General features: G+C 40.5%; 1 pseudogene; it reads right to left on the bottom strand.

Annotated features, from left to right (window-relative positions):
• The window catches only part of LOC141576079 (trafficking protein particle complex subunit 9-like), a 65,210-nt pseudogene that overhangs the window by 32,215 nt on the left and 7,485 nt on the right, over positions 1 to 25,510 (bottom strand).

The raw sequence follows: 25,510 nt of genomic DNA, 5'->3' as shown, positions 1-25,510 counted from the left end.
GCATTCATTCAAGTGATACAACCAAAAGTAGCAGGCTATTTTGCAAAATTTCAATTGTCAGTGGAAATTTTACCATTCCTTTCTGCTTGTCCCCTGCACTCTGAGACAGGCTTAGGCTCTCTCACACCTGCAGGTCTGATGCAATAGTTGTGAAGTCGTTTTACTTTGCTGCGATAGTCCTCGCTTCCCGTATCACTCTGTCTGTCCTCTCTTAACACAGTCAGATGTCTCTCCCTGAGTTCCTTGCTCCTGCTCCTCAGATCCTGAGATAAAGGGCAAGTGAAGACACATGACCAGAAAAGGCACTGTGGACTTGAACAAAGTCCTCAGTGACCTCCTAGGTGAGTGCTGCCTACCCGTCAACTTCAGTTCTCAAGGTTCTGCCCAGGGTGACATCCAGCCAGGAGAGTGGCCCAGGCCAATTAAAAGCTGTGTGGCTTGGGTGCGGGGACAGGTGCAGGAGCTGTTTCCGGAGCCGGGCCCCTCCACACCTCTGCTCCCCTCTCTCCCTAGGCCCAGCTGCCAAGCCCCCAGTCTCCCTGATCTTCTGCATTTCTCTTCTACTCTACTCCAAACACTTTTCCTCTTCCTTTTTTCCCAAATTATCCCCAGCTGGAGTGATTTTTCAATCACAGTATCTGAAAAAATTTCCTGCAGCCGAAAAAGAGGTCTCCAGAGGTCAATGCCCATACGCTGTTTCCTGAATAGAGCCCCAGGCTGGGGGGACCCTCACCAACACTCCTGGGGGCATTAGACATGTTGCGGGGTCAACCACCATCAACAATAGTTTGCTGAGGCCCCAAGGCCCGCACAGCATCCCTGCTCACAAAAATGTAGTCAGCCCACTTATCGGTTATTAAGAAGCAAAAATACAAAATTGCTTATGTTTCTTACTAAAATTATTTATGAGATGAAAAAAGAAATTGTAATAGGAAAGAAGAAATCTGATTCCGTGTTGGATCTGTTCCTTTGGCTTTAATCCTTTGCCCTGTTTTCTAGGCTCAGACTAGTTAGCTCTACACCTTTTGTGAAAGAAAGTTGACTTTAGCCTGAAATATGCAGGAGGGCCTATTCTCCGGGCTCTGATCTTTAAGGATGTTAGCTCTTTTGCACTTATGTAGAGAGTTTCAAGTTGCAAAATAAAGAATAACCTTATTTTTGTTGAAGGTTTTACAGGGGCACCATGATTTGACCCACATGGACAGCTGCAAGGACAAAGGACACCAAGGACAAACAATTCGTACAGCAAGAAGTTTGCAACAACCAACCACACCCCCTTCCCTTTGCAGTATAAAAGGAGCCTGAATTCTGACTTGGGGAAGAGGGTTCTCCAGGAAATCAGTCTGACATCTTCTGGGTCTGCCAGCTTTTCAGATAAAGTCACTATTCCTTGCCCCAACACCTCATCTCCCAGTTTATTGGCCTGTCATGCGGCAAGCAGAATGAGTTTGGACTCAGTAACAAAATACATTGGAGTTAGTATGTCTCCACTTCTTCCTCATGTCCAATATGTAGCATGCACATCATTTATGATCTAGTGAAAATAATTCATCAATGACAACAATAACAAGAAACTCACCTAGCTATCAAAACTAAAGTCACAACCTATTAATTTTACATGCCGTTTAAAAACAAAACCAAAAAACTTAATATAGAGGCTTGATTCCATTGAAATAAAATTATTTCTAGTCCTACAAAACATTCTTTCTTTTCTATTTTCTTTTGTTTTCATTATTGAAAGGAAAATAAAAATCAAATCATTTTATTTCACGTATTTTTGTTATAGCTACATATTTTAAATACTACAAAGAGATTTAAATTGCAACAAAAATGTTCATATATTAGTATAAATATATATATACAATCAATGGGGATTAGGAAAAGAATAGACATTTACTAAAAACCCACTGCACATCCAGTCTTTTACAAGCATATCCTGGAATATAAGCTCTATGATCCAGGGGTCCCCCGCCCCCATTCTCATTGCCAACTCCCTTAGTAATCAACTACCTAGGCACCAGCATAGAACCACGCAATCAGTATTTTAGGTATAAATGAGGCAATTAGCTCATTCAATTCTAAAACAAAAACCCTAAAATAAATACTGAACTTATTTACAGATAAAGAAAATTGGACACAAAAAAGTAAACTTTCTTCCTCAATGTCACAAAGCTATTAACTGGTAAAGGCAAGATTTGAACTCGTCTGCCTGATTCTAAAAACTAAGGTGGAAATCCCATTCCACTTGTGATGGTCCAGCAGCACAACCTATCACCCTATCTTTGTTCAGATCAAGCCTTAGACAGCCTGAGACAGCACCCCATTCCTATGGAATTCGAGGGCAAATGATAAAAATAAGGGTTTTATATCCAGCAGTTTTCTTAGGTCTCATTTACATAAAGTGTCAGCAGGGCAGCAGAAAAACTCTGGGCAATGTGAGTGAGTACAGAGCTTTTTGCTGATAAGAAACTCAATCTATCAGGATAGAGTGACCTTCCCATGAGAGGCCACATGGACCTAAACTAAAGGCAGCTGAGCAATGAAAACTAGCAAGACCCTGGAACTCAAGCAAGAAGGATCCCTGCCATCCCACACCCATTTGCCTCTTCATCCACGTGGACACAATGGCAGGAGACCCAGGTTCTTGTCCAAGTTACACCATCATGGATTCTCACCCATAAAAAGTTACGACTCTATGCTGTCTTAAGTCCTTTCCAACTCAAATATGATGACACTAATATCTAAGCAGAATCTCTATGTCTCCACTTCCTATCTTCTAGTAGGAGAATAATTCTATGGCCACAGAGAAATCCAATAAAAAACCATGCATGAAGCCAGGAGAAAGTCTGCTTAAGAGACTTTGCTCTCACGCTCAGTGAATGAAAACTCAGAAAAAGTGGTCCTTCTCCCTCAGGAATTGAGAGGTAGCCAGATGTGTGTGTGTGTGTGTGTGTGTGTGTGTGTGTGTGTGTGTGTGTGTGTGTAAATCAAATACAGTCAAGTCTGGGATGTGAACAGATTTTTTTATGTCACTGTCATTTCTAGGGGATGAGCCAACTTTTAAAGTAATTTGAATCTAGTGTTCTGAGAGAGTCTCAGGATCTTTTGGTGGAGGAAGGGAAAGGAAAGGAGGAAAGAGGTAAATGAAGCAAAAGAGTAAGTATACTGCTAGGGAAAGGCAAAACATTAATTTTGTTCCTACTGGCATAACATACAAATTAGGAACTGTCTTTCTCCCGATGTCTTGTCAAGCACTGAGTTGCAGAAGAAGCGACAGCCTATATCTCACTGAGCTTGTGACTATACGTGGCATCTTATAGACACAGATAATTTACCCTGAACAAACGCTAGCAGCAGGCTGTAATTCTCCTGTTTTGAGAGACAAGAAAACAGGAGTTCAAAGAGGGTAGATAACTTGACAAAAGTCAGAGGACCAGTAAACAAGAGAGGATGAATTCAAACTCAGATCTGAATGCAGAGTCTCATCTTCGCACTCCCAGGACTGGACAATCCTTAACACACAGGCTCCCCAGCTCCCCTGCATTGTTCCTGGCACCAAGCATTTCCCATGGCAGAGGTCTCCAGTTCTCACAGACACAGCGCTCTGTGCAGCCAATGACCTTCATCGGACCTTGATCACCTACCTGCCACGCCCACCAGGCTTCACCATAAAGGCAGGAAGGCTGGCTTTCAAGTGTATACAAAGCCACCTTGGTCTGACCTGGGCTCTTCTGGGGCTTCTCCAGCCTAAAGGCAGCCATGAAACTGCTCACAGCTTGTACATGAGCCACACTACCTCTCTCCATCTGTCTCCCCACCTATACTACTTAGCTATGACCATTTTGATAATATTGGAAACAAATTTTGAAAAACAGAATAGAAAGGATTCTGGAACAAGTACTTAATACTTACAATTTTAAATGACAAGTTACAAAGTGAGTATTTATAAACCGAATCTGCCTTCCTAGGTGTCAGTTTTAAGCAGTGAGAAAATACAATAGCAAACAATTCTCACTTACAAAATTAACAAAAACATCAAGAATAATCTGGAATAAACTCAAAAATTATGCCCATGTTCTAAATGAAGAAAACTACAGGACTGTACTGAAGGGTAAAAGAAGAGGTGTAAATGTAGAGACATCAACATATTGCATGGAGGAAAGCAGTTTTGTAAAGATATAAGTTCTCCTAAAGATAATTGAAGACTTACTAAAAAATCCCATGAAAACACTTATCTGATTTTTCTTAACTTCAGCAAAATATTTTTGGATTCTTCAGGAATAATAAAGTGATAATACTGGCCAAGAAAATTTGGGATGCAAGAAAAGAATAAAAAACAAATCTCATTGTAAAATATTAAATAAATTTTTACAATATGTAAGATATGTTGCTGGAATAAGAGAGGAAAATTGATAGAAAGGAACCATGAGCTCAAAAAGAGACTCTAGTGTACATAAGTGTTTTTTACAGGTAGGATTTCAAATCAAAGAGAAAAATATGAATTCAATAATTGTCCTGGGAAGATCAGACAATCACCTGGAAAGAATAAATTATATTCCTGTCATAATGACCACAAGAAAAATTACAGATAGTGATGTAAATATTAAAAAGTAATAATAACAGTAAATACAACAATTTGCTCATATTAACTCAACTTACCCTCACTATAACAAGTACTATTATCATCTCCATCTTAGAGATTTAAAAACCTACAGAAGAGATTTATTCCATTATAAGAACTTATTTCTAAGAATAATGCTGAAGATAAAACCCATAAGGAAGACATTTACTATCTTAAGAATATTTTGGGCCACAATGAAGATAAAAAACCTACTGAACAAAATGAAAGACAAGAAATGACAAGAAAAACCTCTGTGACACGTGTTGATGAAGACAAGAAGTTAATGTTCATAACATACAAAGAGCTGTCACAAAGCAACAAGAAGCTCCCTCACTTAACTGTGTGCAAAGAACAAAAGGGACCATTCATTTTTAAAAAGCCAAATGGCTAATGAGTGAAAAATGCTCAGTACCTCACTGGTCATCAAATGCAAACTAAAACATTGAAAAAGAACTTTTGCTCATCATATTTGCAAATATTTGTAAAAGGTATTCTAGCTAGTGTCCATCTGTACGAGAAAAAACTGAGCAAACTCTTTGGAGGACGACATGTCAATGAATATGTAAACTCTAAAAAATGTGCATACACACTGACTCAACTCCACTTCTAGGAATCATTTCATTTAGAAAAAAATAAATCAGCTCAAAAAAATGTACTCATCAGGGCATTTACACAGCACTATTTACAATGGTGGGAAGAAAAGCTGAAGTGAAATCATATCCAGTGATAGAGAATTGGTTACATAAGTAATTTTACATCTTTCATTCCCCACTGGAGAAGGAATTTCTAGAGTCACTTGAAAGGAGCCTGTGATGAATGTAAATGTCACATCCAGGGACTAAATTTCCAGAAGACTTAACTAAAGGAATACTCATACAAGATCACAGGAATGTTTGTACAAGAAGGATGCCAGTCAAACATCCTTTCTGACAGTGGAAAGTGGAGAAAACTTAAGTGTCCACCATTAAGACAATGATGTGGTAAATCACGGCGAGCTGTGGGCTCTGAGGGGGCCAGCGTTTCGGTGTGGTCCAGGGCCTTGTCCACAGCACTCTCCCACCAAAGTTGTCCTTGCACAAGAGACCACACCTGCAAATCAGGAGACCCCTCCACTCTATCTGAAAGGGCCGCGTGAGTCTGGAGTGGGAGGACGTCTATGATATACCCCTGAGTGAATAAAGTGAGCTTCAGAAAACATATAGTATGGCCTTATTTTTTAATAAAGCATATATACACACACATATAAATAGATTTCTCATATACGTGTATGTATGTAAGTATGTATACATACATATATATATATATATATGTCATAGGCATAAAGGTCATGAAATATATACAGCACATTGTCAACAGCTTTTACTCTCAGGAAATAAGGGGAAGGGAGTTAGGGGCCTTTCGTTACAACCACAGCTCTCTTTTCAGTATTTCAGTTAAGTATACTTGCAATTTAAAAGTTTATTTAAGTCCGAAGTAAAATGGACGATGCCTCCACAAGACAGAATGCTATACTGGTCATTAAAAATCATGCCAGGGGAGATAGAATATTGTAGAAAAACATGTAATAAGCTGAATGGAAAATAGAGGTCTCCACACAGTAAACAGGCACAGAGTGCTCGCTGGTTTTTATGACAGAGGTGATACACACTGACGAAAAGAACAGAAAATAGATGTTAAAATATTAATTATTATCTCTGAGTAGTGGGACAAGGATACCATCTTTTGCCCCTTTTTTCAGATTTATTATATTAAATACACATTATGTTTCATCTGAAAAAACCATTTTTAGATGTCTAGTACCACGCATTGGAGAAAATACACGAGTACTTACAGAAACAAGTAACTAGGATACACGGCAGCAGTGTCACACAATGTAGAACGGGTGATCCTGAATAACACCACGCAGTTACATAAGGACCCACAAATTGAGAGCACCTCCTGGAACAGGGCATGGCCCCCTTCTATTTGACAGTTGTGTCTTCATGGCTGCGGCAGTTCTGAGCACAGCCAGTGTCAGTGCTGGTGTCTGGATTAATGTCGCTGGAGGTGAGGGCACCTGCAAACAGACAGGAAGAACAGAAAGCATCTTTTGCCTTTTCTGTCTTGTTTCCTTTTTACTGTAAAGAGAGGCACAAATAAGATAAACTGTGTACCTTCCCTACTGAAATTTCAGTAATGAAACCGTTTTTAAAACCTTCACAACTTATAATGTGCCAATAACGGTTTTTTCAACTAAAGCACCATATTTATAAAATGTTAATTAACTCAGTTACTTAACTTCCTGTTGAAACCTTCTATTAAAGAACATAAAATGCACTACGTGAAAGCACCACGCCTGCAGTGACCAGCTCAGCTGTCTTGACGGCAATGCAGTCACCCCCACCATCCCGTGGCCCTGAGCTCCTGATGCTGCTAAGAGAGGACGCTGCCACCTCAGATGGAGAGAAACAGTGAAAGCATTTTGTGAAGTCAACAGCACTGACAAAACATGACTGAATAGTCCCAGTCTCCTTTGAGGATGTCATTTTCTGTTTCTGGACAATACCTGTCAATGAGCAGAACCACCCCAGTCCTGAGCCATGGGACTCACATGGGAAGGAGTTTTGGAGAAATTTCCAGGTATAGAATGTAACCAACTACACATAGAACTGTGACAAAAGAAACGATGCAATACTCTGATTTTGGAAGACACTCAAAATATTCTCCTAAGCCTTAGTAGCTGGAAAGGCTGGGCTACTCCTCAGCCACTTATTTATTTCACAGTCAGTGAGCATCTCCCACAAACCCTGTTTCCCTGTGTCTGCTGGGAGCCTCAGGCATACACTTGCTGTTGATCTTATAAGTCACAGGGTAGAGGCATGTGTCTCACCCTGCAACCCTCACACAGGCTCGCCTCCTAGCCTCACGGTCTGAACTTGGCTCCATTTTCCCACCTGCTTATTTGGTATCTGTTCTTCTGTAAGCTGCCTGAAATGATTGTTGGAACAAGTCAGAAGAATGAGTGGGTAGATAAATGGACAGATGGACAGGTGAGAGATGGGCAGACAGACAGAGAGACTCCAAGAAAAGGGAAACAAAGTAAATTTCCTATGCAAAACCCTCTTCCAGTCAGGGAGGAAATCCACCACGGAGAAGTGTGAAGGGGCAGGTGGCTTAGGATTGTTTCCTACTTTCCATGAGAAATCACACAAGAGATGAGAGTGTAGAACTATAAATATTAAAAGAAAAAATCATGCATGCTTGAAAAAAAATCTACAGTATATGCTTTCTAAAGAATAGATTCAAATCAGCAAGGCCCAATAACACAATCCTTCGGTATTTACAGAAATGAGAATCCCAACTCCAAACCACAAAGCATCCCTTTGGAGCACTGAGAGTCTACACGGGGTGGTCATAAAGCCATCACCGCAAAAGCTATGCTATCCTGCACTTACGAGGAATGAGCAGCTGTGCTCGGGCTGCCCACGTGCGTCATTTACACCCCACAGCACCTTTACGGGGGAGGGACGCCTAGCCAGCCCCATCTCTGCAGGACAGAAAACAAGTCCTGGAGAGGCTAAGCCGACCTACCAGTTCTCCATCTCACAGGACTGGTCACTCCAGAGCAGGACTTGAACTCAGACTCACAATTGTAACCACAGTACTACCATGCTTTATGTGCTTTTTGTGTGTGTATAATACATTTGTTTCTGGCATGAAAGGATATTTAATAAATGATCGATTGTCTTGTCTGTCTCATTAGCTCAAAATCAATCTTTATACTATTGAATTGTACTCTTTTCCCCTGGAGAGAGGAACGGAACGAGCCGGGGTCAGAATGAGGTGGGGCTCCATTTTTATCTGGTACCTCGTCTCATCTAAGTCCCCAACCAGGGAGAAGGAGCAAATGTTCTCTTCATCTTTTAAAGAGAGGGCTCCACTGATGGTGACTTACTCAACTCCAAAACCAAGGCTGGGGAAGGGCACATGCAGCAACCAGAGCAGTATCACCTGTAGGAAGGCGAAAAGAGCTCACGGGAGGGCTCAGGGGATCAGCCTGATTTAATTTCAATCGATAAAAGATTACCAAACTCTAAAAATACTAGCATGCAATGGATTTGCTATTTCTTGACATCTAGCAATTTTCCACAGCCCACATGTAACATTATCGTGAACCAGTGAAAGGAAGAGTCTACAACAAGAAAAATCAATGCCACAGGCAGTCTGAAACAAAGACTGGAGTTTAAGAAGGGGAAGGGCATAGTTAAGAAGTGGGGAAAGGCTGGGAAAAAAATCATCACAAGGACTCTCAAGCATCATCCAACAATCATATAATCATTCATTCAAGAGAGAGTTACTGAGGTCCTACTTGTGCAAGATTGTACAGAGGGTGAAGCAAGAGCACAGAGACCATGGTGGCAGCAAGGGGCGGGGCTCAAATACACTTCTGATCCCGGTGCCTTACACACTTGTCCTCAGTATAAAGGCAAAAAAAAAGTAAAATAATACTCTGTAAACTCAAAGCATTGTTGAAAAAATTAAAGTAGACCTAAATACATGGACAGACGCACCACGCATATTCCTGGGTCAGAAGACAATGCTCTTGGTATGGCAGTTCACCCCAGAGTGATCCGTGCATTCAATGTGGTCTCGATCACAATCCCAGCGGGCTCCTCTGCAGAAACTGACTAGCTGCTGCTACAAATCATATGGGAATTCGAGGGTCTCAGTAACCAAATTGATCTTGAAAAAGTAGAACAACGTGAGAGGACTTGTAATTCTCAATTTCAAAACTTACAACTGTATCTCCAGGTGAGATTACAGGCCTTTTTTAACTTATTTACTGTGGTATTCCTTATTTTGTAAATTCCCTACAATGAATATAACTGTTACAATAAGAAAATAAAAAGTAATGTATCTTTTAAAACATGCACACTGATTCATTCATTGGGGGAAAAAATTAACTATAAAGAGGTAAATAAATACCTAGTGAAAAAGGACTACTTAAAAACAAGAGTGCATTTACATTTTTCATAAATTGAAAACTGGAAAGCACAAACACATCAAGTATCTAGGGAGACTGCTGCAACATATTAATAGTTATTTTCAAAAATTCTAATTGAACAATGAAAACCGAAGAAAGGGAAAATCGTGATTGACACACAACTTCCAACACATGGAGAGCAAAGGCCTAGAAATCCCAGTCTCTGTAGCTCTGCTACTAACTCAGTAGGAGAGGAAATTCCTCACAGAGGGGACAGTGGGATTCCATGCATAAGACAGGAAACACAGTACAAACTGCACTAGATACGGGAGTGATTTTCTTAGAAGAATTCTAAAGGTAGAACATTGCTGAAAAACTATAAAAACACTGAAAGACAGTTTAAAACACACACCCATGTATAGTATATATAAATGTATGAAGTCTGCTCCCATGTTGCATAGAAATACAAAGTTACATTTGTTCATTTATGGGCACTGATTACTTTATCCCAGGTAGAATATTTCAACTAAAACAAATAATCAATAATACACCCCTCTTGTCAAATCTAGTTGATTAGTGAGTCTGCTATGTAACCATAATATGTCAAAGATAGATCTACAATTAGTGAAAAATATCTTTGTATGGTTCCTTGAAATCTTCTCAAATTTCCAAGCTTAATTTTAAAATAGATCTGAGCAGTATTTTATGTTATCCTTTCCCTTATCAAATGAACAACACAGTCTATTGTCAATAATTAGGAAAACAACACAGTATGTCCTTACAATAATTCACGAGCACCGTATCCTAACAATACTGCTGGACAGCAAGGCACTAACCAGACACTGTGACCAAACAAATGAAACACAAGGAAGACAATTGACCCTATTCTGGAGGGCTTATAATCTATGGCAACTCTGGGGTTTTTATTTGATTGGTTAGCAAAATAAAATCAATCAAGTACTTTCTTCTTTGAGCATTCTGTAAGTCATGGCTCTGCTGTTAGTGTCATGAGCAGGAAAGACTTAAGCATGACTTGATTAGGTCAACTAGCAACAGCCATCACTGCAGAGTGAGTAATAAAAATGTTACCTGATAACAATGCTTCTGCCTATACGAGACCTAAAATAAACCTACACTGAGCTCTGCAAGTAAAATGAGAAGATGAGGTCCCCAATGAGAAAAAAACTAACAAGAAATCAAAGAACGAAATACTTTCATTAACGATTCCAGGAAGGAGTAGAGCATGGTGGTGAAGAGCACAGATGCTGGGGACAAACAAGAGGGTCTGAAATCCCACAGCACCACTGGGTAGCTGTGACACTGATATTCACGGAAATTTTCTGCATCTCAGTCTCTTCATCCATAGACTCGGGACAACAACAACACCCATCCCTAGAATGGTCCTAAGAATTCAGTTATTTTATATATAAAAGTTTAAATAAAATACCTCATATCTTAAATATGACCCCAAAGCACAAGGAACAAAGAAAACAGAGATAAACTGGAGTTCATCAAAATTTAAAACTTTGCTTCAAAGGACACCATCCAGAAAGTGAAAAAACAACACACAGGAGAAAATTTTGTGAAATCATTTATCTGATAAGGAATTTGTAATTCCAAGATAAAAAAAAAAGCTCCAACAACTCAACAATAAAAACGCAACTCAATTAAAAAATGAATAAAGAATCTGAAAAGTTATTTTTAAAGGAAAATGTAAAAATGGCCAATAAGCACAAAGAAAAGATGTTCAATATCATTAGTTGTAAAGGAAACCAAGTCAAAACCACTAGTAGAAACTGCTTCACACTCACTACAATAGGTTATAATCAAAAAAAGATTATGACACAGAGGAAGCAGAGCTCACAGCAGTTGCTGGTGTGGATGTAACATAGAGTGGCCACTTTGGAAAACAGCCTGGCAGGTCCTCAGAGAGTTGAACATTTGGTTTCTGAATGACCCAGCAATTCTGCTTCCTGGGGACACACGTAAGAGAACTGAAAGCAAATGTCCCCATAAAGCCTCCTACAGGAATGTTTATGACACGATTATTCATCACAGGCAAAAAGCAGAAACAACCCAAATGTCTATCACGTGATGAATGGGTAAACAGAGGGACCCAGCCATACAGTGGAATATTATTCAGCAATAGCAAAGCAAGGAGTACTGGGACAGGCCACAACGTGGACAAACGTGGACAAACATTGAAAATGTTACTCAGTGTGAAAGAAGTCAGTCACAATAGATGGTTCCACTTACATGAAGTGACTCAATTTACATGAAATGTCCAGCACAGGCAAATCCACAGAGAGAGAAGAGTGGCTCCCTGGGGATGGGGGAGGATGGGGAAGATGGGAATGACTGCTTATGGGTATGGGGCTTCCTAATGGGGGGATGAAAATGTTCTAAGATTGACTGGGTTGCACAATTCTCGGCATAGAGTAAAAACCGCAGTACATTTTAATCGGTGAGTTGTATTAAAACTGTTAAGAACAAAAGCACCTTGGACCAGTACCTTCCAATAGTAAATGCAAATTGCTAACTTTTATTACAGGAAGAAGAAACTGCCCTCAGCATGAAAGCAGCAGATCAGCAAATGTGAGTTAACCGAAATTGGACAAGAGCAGTTCACTTGAAACAGTTGCTGAGTGTACACGAAATATTCAGAAATGACAAGGGAAATCAGTTTGACATCACGAAGAAGAATTCTGCTTCAAACGCAGATCAAGGATTCGGCAAGCCCAGCTGCTACAAATGACTAGAGAAGAAACCTGGTTCTTAAAACGAGCACCAGAGCCAACAAGGAGACAGTGGTGAGGAAAGCAGGCTGCCGAAAATCTGGAACAGTTTGCTACAAATAATTTCTCCACTGAAATTTCAAAAATAAAATGAAAGTGATGCAATGCTGTGCTGGCCTCACGTGAATGGGCTTCCTCCGGTGCTCGACAGTTCTGTAACCCCGAATGAGAGACTCAGGAGAATCAGCATGGCTCCTGGCTGTCCCCAGGTGACTGCCCACCAGCACGCTGGCCACCATCACATCTGCCATGGTTGAATTGCAGAGAAGAGACCAACTTCTGAAAGGCACAGGAAATGTTGACAAGGGAAGAACGGGCTGCAGTCAGTCCTGGGACAGAGGCTCTGTGAGCAGAGGCCGGAAGGCTGCAGGTGAACTGGAGTGGCCCTGGGGCAGGAAGGGACCACGGGGGAGCAAATCTCAATTCTCTCCTCTCACTACCTCGGGTAGGAGAGATAAAGCCTGCATCCTTCTCACTTGGAACTGTGGCTACTGGCTGGCAGAAGTCTTACCGACACGGAATGAATTACTCAAGACAATGTGGAAAAAGTTAACAGAGCAAGAGGGAGTAGGGAGCCAACTCCATGAGCCTCTCAAGTGCTCTCATATTTATTGAGTATAATCAAAGGAAAAAGTCATTAAGAGTTGTGTGATAGTAAGCAGGATCTTGGGGAAAGGCAGAATGAGATAGAGATTGTAGAATCCAAACTGAGTACAAAGGCTTAGTTTATCTTTAAGGAAGTCATGGGGTGAAGGGGACAAGATACATTCTTTAAATATGTTCATTAGAAAGCAGACCACCAGACCAGCCAGGTCCTTGTTTTGGGGATAATTGAATATCTAACAGCACACAAGCGCAGCGTTTATAGCTGAGGGCCTGGGTCCTTGCTTTGCAACGAGCAGCATGCTATCTAAAACCTCAACTATGCAAGCAAAGAATTGTCTCTTCTTTTTAAGTCAAGGAGACAGGAATGAGGATGCACAGGCGCCTGCTTGCAAAGCAGTTATTAAGCACAGTTTTTTCTTCTTAAAGTTGACAGGCGGCTGGGGTCTGTTATAATTTGTTAAACCAATCATGGGCTCCCACATGGAACCATTATGGAGAACACCCTGGGATGACAAATCCTGGGTCTGGGTCTTTTCCTGCCAGCTTCGGCCACTCTAACAGGGTCTAGGCACATCCCTGAATAACGATTCCACAGAACCACTCACACTCTTAACTCCTGGTGCTTGAAACTTAATTTTATCTCTACACAACTTAACATAGAAAAGTTTCAGAAATAAAAGATATTATGTTCTTTTTATATCTCATCATAGGACTGATTTTTCTGATTCCTCTAAGCTGCTTCTACTTGGTAAAGCACCTAATTCTGCAGGTGAATTCAGTACTTTCCATTGGGCATAACTAGCCAGTTTGGGCTCGCTGAAATCTATTGGTCAAATACCGATACACCTAATTGATTTCATTGTTCATCGATTTCAGCTGGGAGGAGAGGGAGTATCTGTTCCTCAGACCACCCTCAACTCTTTTCTCATCAGAAACTCAGGCTTCCTGAAAACAAAACAAAGCATTTGTTTCCCTTCTTCTACGCTTTCCACAAACCCAACAGGAAACATCAGCCTGGAGAAAGAATTCAACAAAAATGTTCAAACAAAAATCTACAAACCTGAAGCAGCTCCATCTCCGAATCATGATACACAAAGACATGAGAGTGTGTCAGGCACAAAGCATGCGTGAGCCTGACCACCTGATTTCTATTCTTCAAAGGAAGGAAGGTTTTCATATTTTTTATTATCACTCTTTGTCATTGTTTCTGATTAAGACAAAAAATAGTTTATGAAATAATTAAGCACTGCAATAACAGATTTTTTGCTGTATTAATTACAGAAGGCATTCAGAGGGAATAATAAAATTCACCTCTGTAAATAAAGCAAAATTTCTTCCCCTGTGAAGAACACATATACAAAATGCAACAGAGAATTCAAATTCTTGTGGAGAGGAGGAAAAGCCAAAGAATCAATGCAAAGTCATTACTATGAGTCAACTCAAAATTCACTGGACAAACATGCTCAATGCATTCAAAGAGTTTTAAAGGCACACTGCAAACCATTCACTTAATGATCTGCAGGCTAGAGGAAGAGATTCCCTCTTTAACAGACAACAGAAGTCAACAGGGAGCCCCACCAAACAAGGACCAAAGACCAATCAGGTTTTTAACAGTTCTGATAAATCAGCATGTTCTAAAGATAAAAATTCAGAAATTTTAAACATTCATTCAAACCACAATGAAACAAGCACTTAAAAAAAAAAACCCAAAGAAACTAAGCACATAGATTATGTACATAGATCAATGAGAACTTCTTGTACCTCTGGAAGAAGGAACAGGATGTAGCCTTTTACTTGAAAAATAAAACTACTTTTAAAGATAACTGCTAAAACACATTTCATCATTCATGTTGCCTTGAAAACTCTGAGGCACTCGTATCTGATCAGAAAAGCAATTCTGAGTAATAGTATGTTACAATTCAGTGCCAGTTTGCTTTAGAAGAAAAAAGAAAAGCTACTGTTTCTCATCCTGCACAAAGAGTAAAGAACCTCCCTGCCTCTATCTCCTCCCATTTCCTAAGCTCATGCTCCCCAACCCTTCTGAAACAAGTATGAGAACCTCGTATTCTCACCAATATGCCAAATAAAAATAGAATATCAGTTTATTTGTGTAAATATATGCCTACACCTTAAACTGGAGAAGAAATGTATCAGAAGGCAATATGGAACTTATTTCTACCTTCCTGAAATCACACACACACATTCTCTCAGACACTGACACAGACACATACACACTGAATTACTGGGCACTTCACAAGCTTAGGACTTCCAACTTCTTGAAGATAACTTTGCAGTTAGTTTAAAATACAAAACTGTCAGGTTTTGAAAGCCTTGATCATCTGCTAAATCATCCAATTATCAATGAGACTCAATTTGCCTTCTCTGTAGAATGTAACTTCCCATGATGGCAAAGCAGACCCTAAGAAGTACTGGATCCAAGACTCGTGTTTATCACTAGCTATGATCGTTTTTAAGCCCATTAACAGATTCAGAAAGATATGCCCCAACATTTATCCTTATTGAAATAGAATACGTGTTCTATTGTCTATACAGAGACTAGGTCCCATGATGGTGTTTAAGAGCTATTTTGTGTATTACAATGTTTATTTTTAAGTGCAGACAAGGAGGGTGGGCATTACTCAGTTGTAGAGCACCTGCTTAGCATGCACAATGTGCTGGCTTCAATCCCCAGTAGATACATAAAAATAAATAAAAATAAGTGCTTATTTATATATAAGAATAAAGTTATAAAAAAAATGCAGATTAAAAACCACTGCAATCTAGGAGCCACAAGTATAATAAAAACAAAAAACAAAAACAATTGTGTCTATCAAATACTGACTATATGCCGAACACAGGGACAACCACAAATCACACCTGACAACCATCACATGTGATTCTCAGCAACCCTACTAAGTAGACACGGATGAGCAACCCGGCACTGCGGATGAGGAGACGGAGCTCAGAGGAGCCGGGGATGCTGACAGTCCTGCTCCCCGTGACACCACTTCAGCCCAGGGCAAGCACTGACAGAACTGCACTGAGGGGACACCGAGCTGCATGGAACCTTGGGGGACTGGGGAGTCCCAGAAAACACTCAAAACTGTTCAGTGAATAACCAGCTGAAATATATTACACTGTGCCACATCCTTTAAACAGGGAACACGACTGAGACCTTTCTGATGCCTCCATGTCCTTTCTGCCATCATCAATTCTTTGCTCTCTCAGCGCTACCAGTGATGAACTAGACCCCAAATGAAGTGCATTCAGATGGCAGAGCTTTTAAAGCTGTCTTATGAAGCTTGTAAGACTCTGTTAATGCCTCACACAGGCGGTCAACCATCACTTCTCACCAGTGTGGATGGACCACCTGAAATCACTCCTTTCTGCTTTTTATAATCCTTTCATCTAATCCAGACTTTTCAACAACAAAGAGGTAGCTTAACCACAAGCAGTGGACAGCTTTTCAACAAACGGCCTCGAAGAGTCCATCGGATGACCTGGAAGCCCTTTTCATCTATTAAACCCACTTCCAGGTACTTCATCATTTTCTGATTTGTAGAGTTTGCCTCTGACTGGCCTACTCAGAGAGCTCCCAGCCTCACGTGCAGGCCTGGGAGAGGACGCTGCTGTCGGGAGAAATCAGTGAGGAAGGGGGACATTCTCCAGCCAGGTCTGCATGGGTAGAAGTGCCACATCGTGCTCAGAAATTATACCATCAGCATCCCTGGGCTCCAATGGACTGGTCTCACATTAACCAAACTGATGCAAGAAAACCAGACGTTTAACTTATTAATGTAACTGGAGACATGAAACTATGAACCAGACTGAAATATCAGAGTTCAACCATCAGTACATTTTCTCCTCAACAGCTCAATCACGGGCAGTTGGTCATATGGCAAGCATGGACAGAAGCAATGCAGGGAGGGCTTCTAGGTTAACTCAATGTTATACAAACAGACATGCTGCCTGGAAAACAATGTTAATCACGGTGAACTCTCCTGGACAGTGGCTGAGACACAACTGTGAGCCCCTGTGTAACTCTACTTCCCCTGTCTTTTCTGGGGTAACTGATGTACAGAGTTACAGAGACCCAGGCATGCAGATACTTCTAAACACTCACAGCCCATCTCTGGGAGCCTGGAAACCAGACAGCCAGGGTTTAAATGCCAGCTCTGCCACTTACAAGCTCTGTGACCTTGGCCAAATTACTTACCCTCTGTGTGACTCAATTTCCACACTGTAAAACTGGGATAACAATCAAACCTTTTTTACTCGCTTGTTTTGAAGATTGAAGGATTCATTTCTATAAAATGCTCAGAAAAGAATGTAGCGTATTTTTGGTGCTCAACAAATGTTAACTTAATATTAAAGTGATTTACAAGTCTTCCTTCCAATCATCGTCAGTGTTTCCCGGCTCAACTAAGTCCCAAAGGAAATCCTTATTTCTCCTTTTATAAACTGTTGGGGAGCACCCTTCTGTTCCATACCACCACCTGTTTAAACTGAGGGAGGGGATGCCTCCTCCCCACTCCACTGGGCCATGGAGAGTGCTTTTCCCTTCATACCCCTGACCCCTGGCCCACAGCTAGGCTTTGTCACACTAAAAGAGTGAGCTGTGAATCCGGGAGACAAGCAGGGCATGTGAAAACCTTCTTTTCTCTCCTTTGTTGGCCACCCTCGGGAAGCACCCGGGATGCTCAGCTCCAAGGCAGGACAGCCCTGTGCATGATGGGGCAGATCCTCTCAAGGGAAGGCTCGCTGTGGCCCAGAGCTACCTGGGACAGGTTGAGTCTCTAGTTCTGGGACACAGTACCATGACACCCATTTTCCCACAGCCCTGAAGTCATGGAGAACATGGCTTCCTCAGTAATATAGGAGATGTTAATCGCCTGCCTGCTTTTCTGTGTCATCTCTCAGTTGGCTGCTGGAGAAAACATGTGTATAAGTATTGGATCCCCTTAAGCCCAAATGTATACTAATTAACAAAAAATTCTGTGGCTTAATGTTGGTTCAGGGTGACCGTGTAATGCTCCTGACTCTGCTGATGCTAAATTATGAGTATAGGAACTGTGGAACCTCTTCAAATATCTTTCATCATAAAACCAGCTTTCTTATTTTCCTATTTCTTAGAAATTGCCAAAGACTATAAAATGATGGCTTCATACAAAAGAGGAGCTAAAGTTTATGAGCCCTCTTGAGATACCCACTGTGCTAAACTCTTTACATAATTTCTAATTCTCACAATTCTACAAAGCAGTTATGAGCATCCCCATCACACGGACGAGGGAAAAACAGAACGAACTGACTCGAATTCACGTAGCTCAATGGCAGCGCGTGCATGCAAACAAATCTACACCCCTTCCTATATATACCAAATCACCTCCCAATTAACACACAGTGGCGGGGTCAATACTCAGGGAACTCAGTACACTTTTCAGCTTTAAGGTGCCCCAGAGGCCGCTTTCTAGGTGTTTAATAAAATCTTGGCTCACTGGTTTCTAACACTGGAAAAAAAGTCCGATTTTGCCATTCTTTGCACAGCAAGACTGAAATGTTCACAGTGAGATGACAGAATAAAAGTAAGATCTAAGTAGAATAATTTTTCCAGGTAGACAGACACAATGGACATTGTGCTATCCTGAAGCATTAAGCAAAGAAATCAAAATAAAATAACGTTGTTTAAGCCTTCTTTTACAAACAGGAAAATTAAGACTGTAAGAAGGTGCAACAGCGCCACCTATGGCTAAAAAGCCTTTCCAGGTTGCTGGGAAAGATGCAACACAAAAATTGCCTGTAGGATCAGAAACGAAAATCAAACTCAAAATGGATTAAAGACTTCAACATAAGAGAAGATACAATAAACCTCGTAGAAGAAAACATAGGCAAAACATTATCTCACATACATCTCAAAAATGTTCTCCTAGGGCAGTCTACCCAAGCAATAGAAATAAAAGCAAGAATAAACAAATGGGACCTAATTAATTGTACAGGATTTGCACAGCAAAGGATACCTAAGTAAAACAAAATGACAACCTACAGAATGGGAAAAAAATTTTTGCAAAAGATGAAATTGACAAAGGCTTGATCTCCAGAATATACAAGCAGCTCATATGACTTAGTAAGAAAAAAACAACAACCCAGTCCAAAAATGGGCAGAAGACCTAAACAAGCAATTCTCCAATGAAGGCATATGAATGATCCATAAGCATAGGAAAAAAATGCTCAGTATAAGTAATTATCAGAGAAATGCAAATCAAAACTACAATGAGGTATCACCTCATACCTGTCAGAATGGGCATCATTCAAAAGTCCACAAATGGCAAATGCTGGAGAGGCTGTGGAGAAAAGGGTACCTTCCACACTGGGGTGGGAATGCAGTTTGATGCAGCCACTGTGGAAAACAGTATTGAGACTCCTGAAAAGACTAGGAATAGACTTCCTATGACCCAGGAATCCCAGTCCTGGGCATATATCCAGAGGGAATCATACTTCAAAATGACACCTGTACCCCAATGTTCATAGCAGCACTATTTACAATAACCAAGACATGGAAACAGTCTAAATATCCATTGACAAATGACTGGATAAAGAAGAAGTGGTATACAATGGAATACTATTCAGCCATAAAAATGACAACATAATGTCATTTGCAGCAACATGGATGTCCCTGGAGTATGTCAAAGTGAAGTAAGCCAGAAAAAGAAAGAAAAATATCATATGAGATCACTCATATGTGGAATCTAAAAAAGAAAAAAAGGGACAAATGAACATAAATACAATACAGAAATAGTCATAGACATAGAATACAAACTTGTGGTTGCCAGGGAGGAAGAGGGTGGGAAGGGACTGATGGGGAGTTTGAAATTTGTAGATACTGACAGGTATATATAGAATAGATAAACAAGATTATACTGTATAGCATAGGAAAATATATACAAGATCTTGTGGTAGCTCACAGTGAAGAACAATGTGACAACGAATTTATGCATGCTCATGTATAACTGAAAAATTGTGCTCTACACTGGAAATTGATACAACATTGTAAACTGACTATAACTCAATAAAATAAAATTTAAAAAAAGAAATAAAGAATAATCACATAACTGAAAGCTTATCTAGCACTTACTGAATTGCGCTTCGGGGAAGAGAGTGGTATTCAGCATTTAATCTGAAATTGATAATGCTCCTGAATATAAACAAAAGACATAGGCATATGGAAACTCATCTTAAAAGAGGAAAGAATCCAGTCCAGCCTCTTCATTTTACAGGAGGGGAGAATGAGACCTGGGATCTGTCCTCCTGGCAATCAGCAACAAAGCTCTCCTAGTCCTCATGTCTTGCACTATGTCAGATGCCAACATATCTGTACTAGGTCTATATTCATAAAAGTCACTTCTGCATTTTTCCAAAAGTAGGTAATCTAAGTGTCTTGCAAAATAGTCTTCCCAAAGAGTCAGGAAATCATATCATTTTGTTGAAATGCAAAAAGATTAATTTGTGTATTAAAACAGCTTGAGCTTTATTCCCTCCATTTAAAAAGTGACATGTCAAATCAATGTTTTGATATTTTAAAACCTATTAAGAGTACAGAAAAAAATCAAAATTTTCTTCAATCTCAACAGAGATAAGCTTATTTCCTGAAAATATTTAATGTTGATTTTTCTAAATTAATGGTTCTGGTCATATTCCTACAAATTTAAAAGTTCTAGTGGATGGTTACACGGCAATATGAATTCTGAGTTGTAAAAATACACATTCAGTGTAAATAATCTTCAAGGTTGTCTGTTTAAGGCAATGTAACTAGTCACAATCTTACAAGAATGACATTCATTTCATCAAAACTTCATACTGCACTAAAAAACAACTGAATATTTATTACTGTAAATAATATTCATATATATCATATATATACATATCGAATATGTATCAGAAATAAGCCACCCTCTTTAGTATTCAGAGCTGATTCTCCTAAACTGTCATTGTGACAGCACATTTTTTTATTGAGCACCTCTTGGGTGCTTTGTATACAAGGCGTCTAACTCTCACAGTCAAGACAAGTTAAACAGCATTACTCAAATTTTACAAATGAGGAAATGTACTTAAGCCATGAAAAACAACTTACATATACATCATCAGGAAAGAAAAGAGTCAAGATTTTACTTTCAATATTCACTGACAATTTTTTCTTTCATACTAAAACTACATAAAACCAATTCAGACTTTGTAAATTTTTCTCTCAATAAGCACCACTAGAGAAAAACAATCAATGAGTCATTAGCAGTGGTTGGACTTTCAGAGCTCACTTTTCTTTTGCATTATAATCATTTTTAATATTTTGTTTTTAGTGCTTGCAGAACTCTAGAATAAATAACACAAACTTTTTAAGTCATTAGCCGAGAATAAAACATTTGTGAAAATGTATAATTTTAATTTATGCCACTCTGTCTCACATTCTCACTGATGTCTCTCCTTTGAAGGCCTCATCAGGCTGAGATCACTAAAATTGGTCATTTATGGACTCACAGGGGTTTGGGAAACCACTCATCAGGAGGCTGATTAGAGGAGCAATTGAGAAGGCATCCTGTGCAGCCTGGGTTCCAGCTCTGAGCCTGCCACCACCAGCTTCATGTGATTTGGGACAAGCTGCCCCATATCTCAATCCCTCAGCTGCGAAAAAGGAGACACAGATACCTACCCCCAAACACCTGCTATAAAGTAAAACATGAGGAAAGCATTTTAGTCTTTGGTCGGTGCCCATTCAGGGCGAATTTGGTCATTATGATGATGAGGACGGCTGTTAACAAATTAAGCTAGATTAAAAAGTAGAAATCACCATAAAGGAGAAACATTTTAAGTCAATGAGCTTTTCCTTTTGGATGGATTGCAGAATGTTCTATTGATTTTTTTAAAAAGCCAAGTATTGCCCATTATTTATAGACTTCCAGGTTCATGAACAAATCTCAAGAAAAAGAATTAGAGGCCTCTAAACTCTGAATACTAACAAAGTAAAGTTAAAAAAAATAGGGGGGAGATTATACCTCAGTTGGGAGAGCACGTGTTTAACATGCATGAGGTCCTCAGTTAAGTCCCCAGTAACTCCATTTAAAAACGTTTTTTGAAGAAATGGAGAATTAAAGCACAAAGATGGAGGACTACAGAATTCTTTTGCAGACTCAACTCAGATTTAAGTTGGGGAAAAAAGACACCCTTTTCTCAGAGGAAATCTTGAAAACTATGTAAACCAGATCTGAGATGTCTAGTCTTTTAACATTATTCATGAATTCATATTACCAAGTCTTAAAACTACCTGATAACCCACAGTGGTGATACGGATCATAATCACAGCTGCCAACATGGATAGAGCTCTGGCTGGGACTACTCTGTTCTGACATCTCTGCCCTTGAGGCCTCACCAGGCTGAGATCATTAAATCCAGTCATTCATGAGCATCTTGTGTAAGTCCTCCATTTGTGCTTCTCACTCCCCCCTCACCAGCCCCTCTGAGGGAAGCACTGTTATCATCTTCCCCACCCGCAGATAAGGCCACTAAGGCACAGAGACTAAACCTACTTCAGGTCACATCAGCATTAAAGGACATCTGTATTTCTGCTGTTTTGCTTTTGACAAAGTAATCTGAGATACAATTCAAGAGAGACTTAAATAATCAAGTCTGTCCGGTCTTCGCCTCAAAGAGCAGATACTATAAATTCCTGATGTAGGATGAGGCTGCCGCCACAAACTGACTCAGCTTGTAATTAATATCCAAGATGAAGCAGCAGATACACATAAATATTCACGATTGTCAACTCCGCTCACGGGTCAGGGCCCTTCAATGCCTGAACGGGGGTGAAATCCCCACCCGTGTCAGGGAGGGAAGCGTGGCTCTTCCGGGACTCACCCAGGCTTCACTGGCTGTTTCCCTCCACAGACTGTCTTCAATGATTAAAAAGCTCTCAAGTCTTTTACGCCATACAAACTGAAAGACATTTCTGCAGATGGAGCAATTTCTCAGGCTTAAACCTATTTTGCCTACGCTTAGCAAGGGGGAAAAAGAAACATGACTCTGCAAAGTCTCTGAGTCTCACCACTCACACGAGTAGAACGGCCTCAGCACAAGAAGACTCTTCACATTGCAAGGTGAGAACAAAATAAAGCCGCCCCAACAACAGGCACTCCCAGAGACAGCGCTAAGTAGTCTGCTGCACACTCATGGTTGTGCAGTCCACACCACCATCTATTTCCAGAACACTCCATCGTCCCAAATGAAACCCCCTGTCCACTAGTAGTAATTCCCCACCCCCCCTCCGCCCAGCCCTTTGCAACCAACACCTGCTCTCTGCCTCTGCATGTGCCTATTCTGGACATTTCAGATCACTGAAATCAACAATATGTGGCAGTTTGTGTCTGGTTCTTTTCACTTAACATGCTGTTATCAAGGCTTGTCCATGTTGAAGTGGTATCTGCATCTTCTTTGTTTTTTTTTTTAAATATTAAAGTTTATCAGAAGGTGGTAAGTACTATCAAAAAGAGTAGAGTGGAGCATAAGTGGTGGGGATTCAAAGGGAAAAGGGCGGGTTGAGCAGTCAGGGTGGAGTTCCAAGAGCAGGTGGCTGTTTTCATCTTCCCCTTTTTTTTCTTTTTCATTTTTTTCATTCTTATATCTGAATAATATTCCACTACATGGAGATACTACATTCTGTTCATCAATTTAGCAGCTATATACGGATGAGGTCCGGAACAATATGTGTCAGAGGTGACTAGCAGGGATGGCATTTAAGCAAAGGGCAAGATGTGCTTTTAAAAAAGGCCAACAAACAGAGGCACAAAGAAATTCAGCACGTTTCTTAGAAAGTGCATGCTTGCTTCAGAAGGACTGCTGTGCAGGGCTGTGAGGGAGTGTGACAGGATACACAGTGAGGGAGTCACCTGAGAAGTTTCCCCACTGCAGGCAGCTCAGACAATTCTCCTCCCTCATCCTGTATTTTAGAGCCATTTTTCTAGGTTTCCTCTTATTTCAAGTAACAGCACTTTAACTACACATCTGATCATCTGCATCAGATCACCTTACCTCCAAGTCACAGAAAGTCATTCACTGTCTCTGACAGCTCCAGGACAAATGGTGATGGACCAGGGAGTCCTAAAGCGTCCCGGCCAGGTGATGTCCAGAAAGTAAAATGCACAGAAATGTCTCACTGCTGGTGCACGACATCGGCCCCAAAATTGCCCTGAAAGCATGCTGGCAAAGCACTACTCAACCCTCTCACTACAAAAAAAAAAAAAAAAAAAAGCAAAGAAGGCAAATTTAGACTCTGCCATTGAAAACCAGCAACCATCACTGCCAGTATCTGAGCTGGAATGGTCCTGACTTCGAAAAATACTGCGTAGTTATTTTTCAAACATGAAAGGCATATATGTATTTCACATACATAATATTACTGTAGGAGTTTTCTTTCCAAAATTTCCAGTCGCAACATTAGCACAAAAATGTTTATGTTTCAGCTTTAAAAAAAAATCAAGTATGTTCCAATTTCTTAATTTTGAGCCTTTTGTTATTTTCTAAATAGAGCTATGCTGCATATTATAAACCAACTTTTTGGATTCTGCAAAAAAGACCTTTATGACCTCACTATTTCAGAGCAAGCTTTAGTGATGCTTTGAGAGGTGGGGCCTCGGGCGCTCACTAACAGCTCTTTAAATACTGACATGGATGTGCTATAAAGTAATGCAAAGGCTCTAACACCACATTAACTCAGAAACCAAAGAAATTACACCAAAACCTTTCTTTACCATTTTTAAATATTCCTATTATTTGAATATAAAATTTCTTTAAAGATAAGATTTTGTTTTTGAGAAAAACAGTAGCTGTATTCAATTTCCTCTCACCAAGAAAGCAATTTATATCAAGAATAAAAACCCCTATGGAAATGCAAAAGACGGGGCATTTCTAGCTAACTGAACGTGCAGATCTCAACACACACATAAATCCTATCAGATCTCACTCGAACGAGCTCAACAAACTCCTGGGCTACCCTGGAACTTAGCTCTTCTGTTCCAAATGTTGGCTAAGCTAAGATCATCACAAAAGACAGGGAAGGAGAGAAGAGAAAAGTCCACCTGGAGGCCTCCATCTGTTTTCTTCCAGCCACAAGGTGCCGCTAGGGCGGCCCCACTAACAAGCCTTCCCCATAAGGAGATACTGCATCTGCACTGCCCCTGCCGTCCCCAGGCAGCCCCAAAGCCCGTCTCCCACTGTTCATCTCCCAGCCTGTGAAATGTATTCTAATGACCCTCTCACTTAGTGGCACCCTCCCCTTGTTCCCAACTGCACACACACACAGACACAGCCAGAGCAGCCTTCCCAAAACACAAATGTGATTACATCACTCCCCTGCTTCAAGCCCTTCAGGGGTTCCCTAGTAGAGTTCTAGCCCCCCTGCCCCTAATTGCCCAGCATCACTGCAGTACCCAGGTCCCCAGTGACCTCAGGGCCCCCCTGACCACCTGCTTCTTCCCACTTGCCTCC

The sequence above is a fragment of the Camelus bactrianus genome, chromosome 36 (genome assembly GCF_048773025.1).
Source record: "Camelus bactrianus isolate YW-2024 breed Bactrian camel chromosome 36, ASM4877302v1, whole genome shotgun sequence".
Taxonomy (NCBI): Eukaryota; Metazoa; Chordata; class Mammalia; order Artiodactyla; family Camelidae; genus Camelus; species Camelus bactrianus.
The sequence above is the reverse complement of the archived record's forward strand: the minus strand, read 5'-3'. Positions and strand labels throughout refer to the sequence as shown.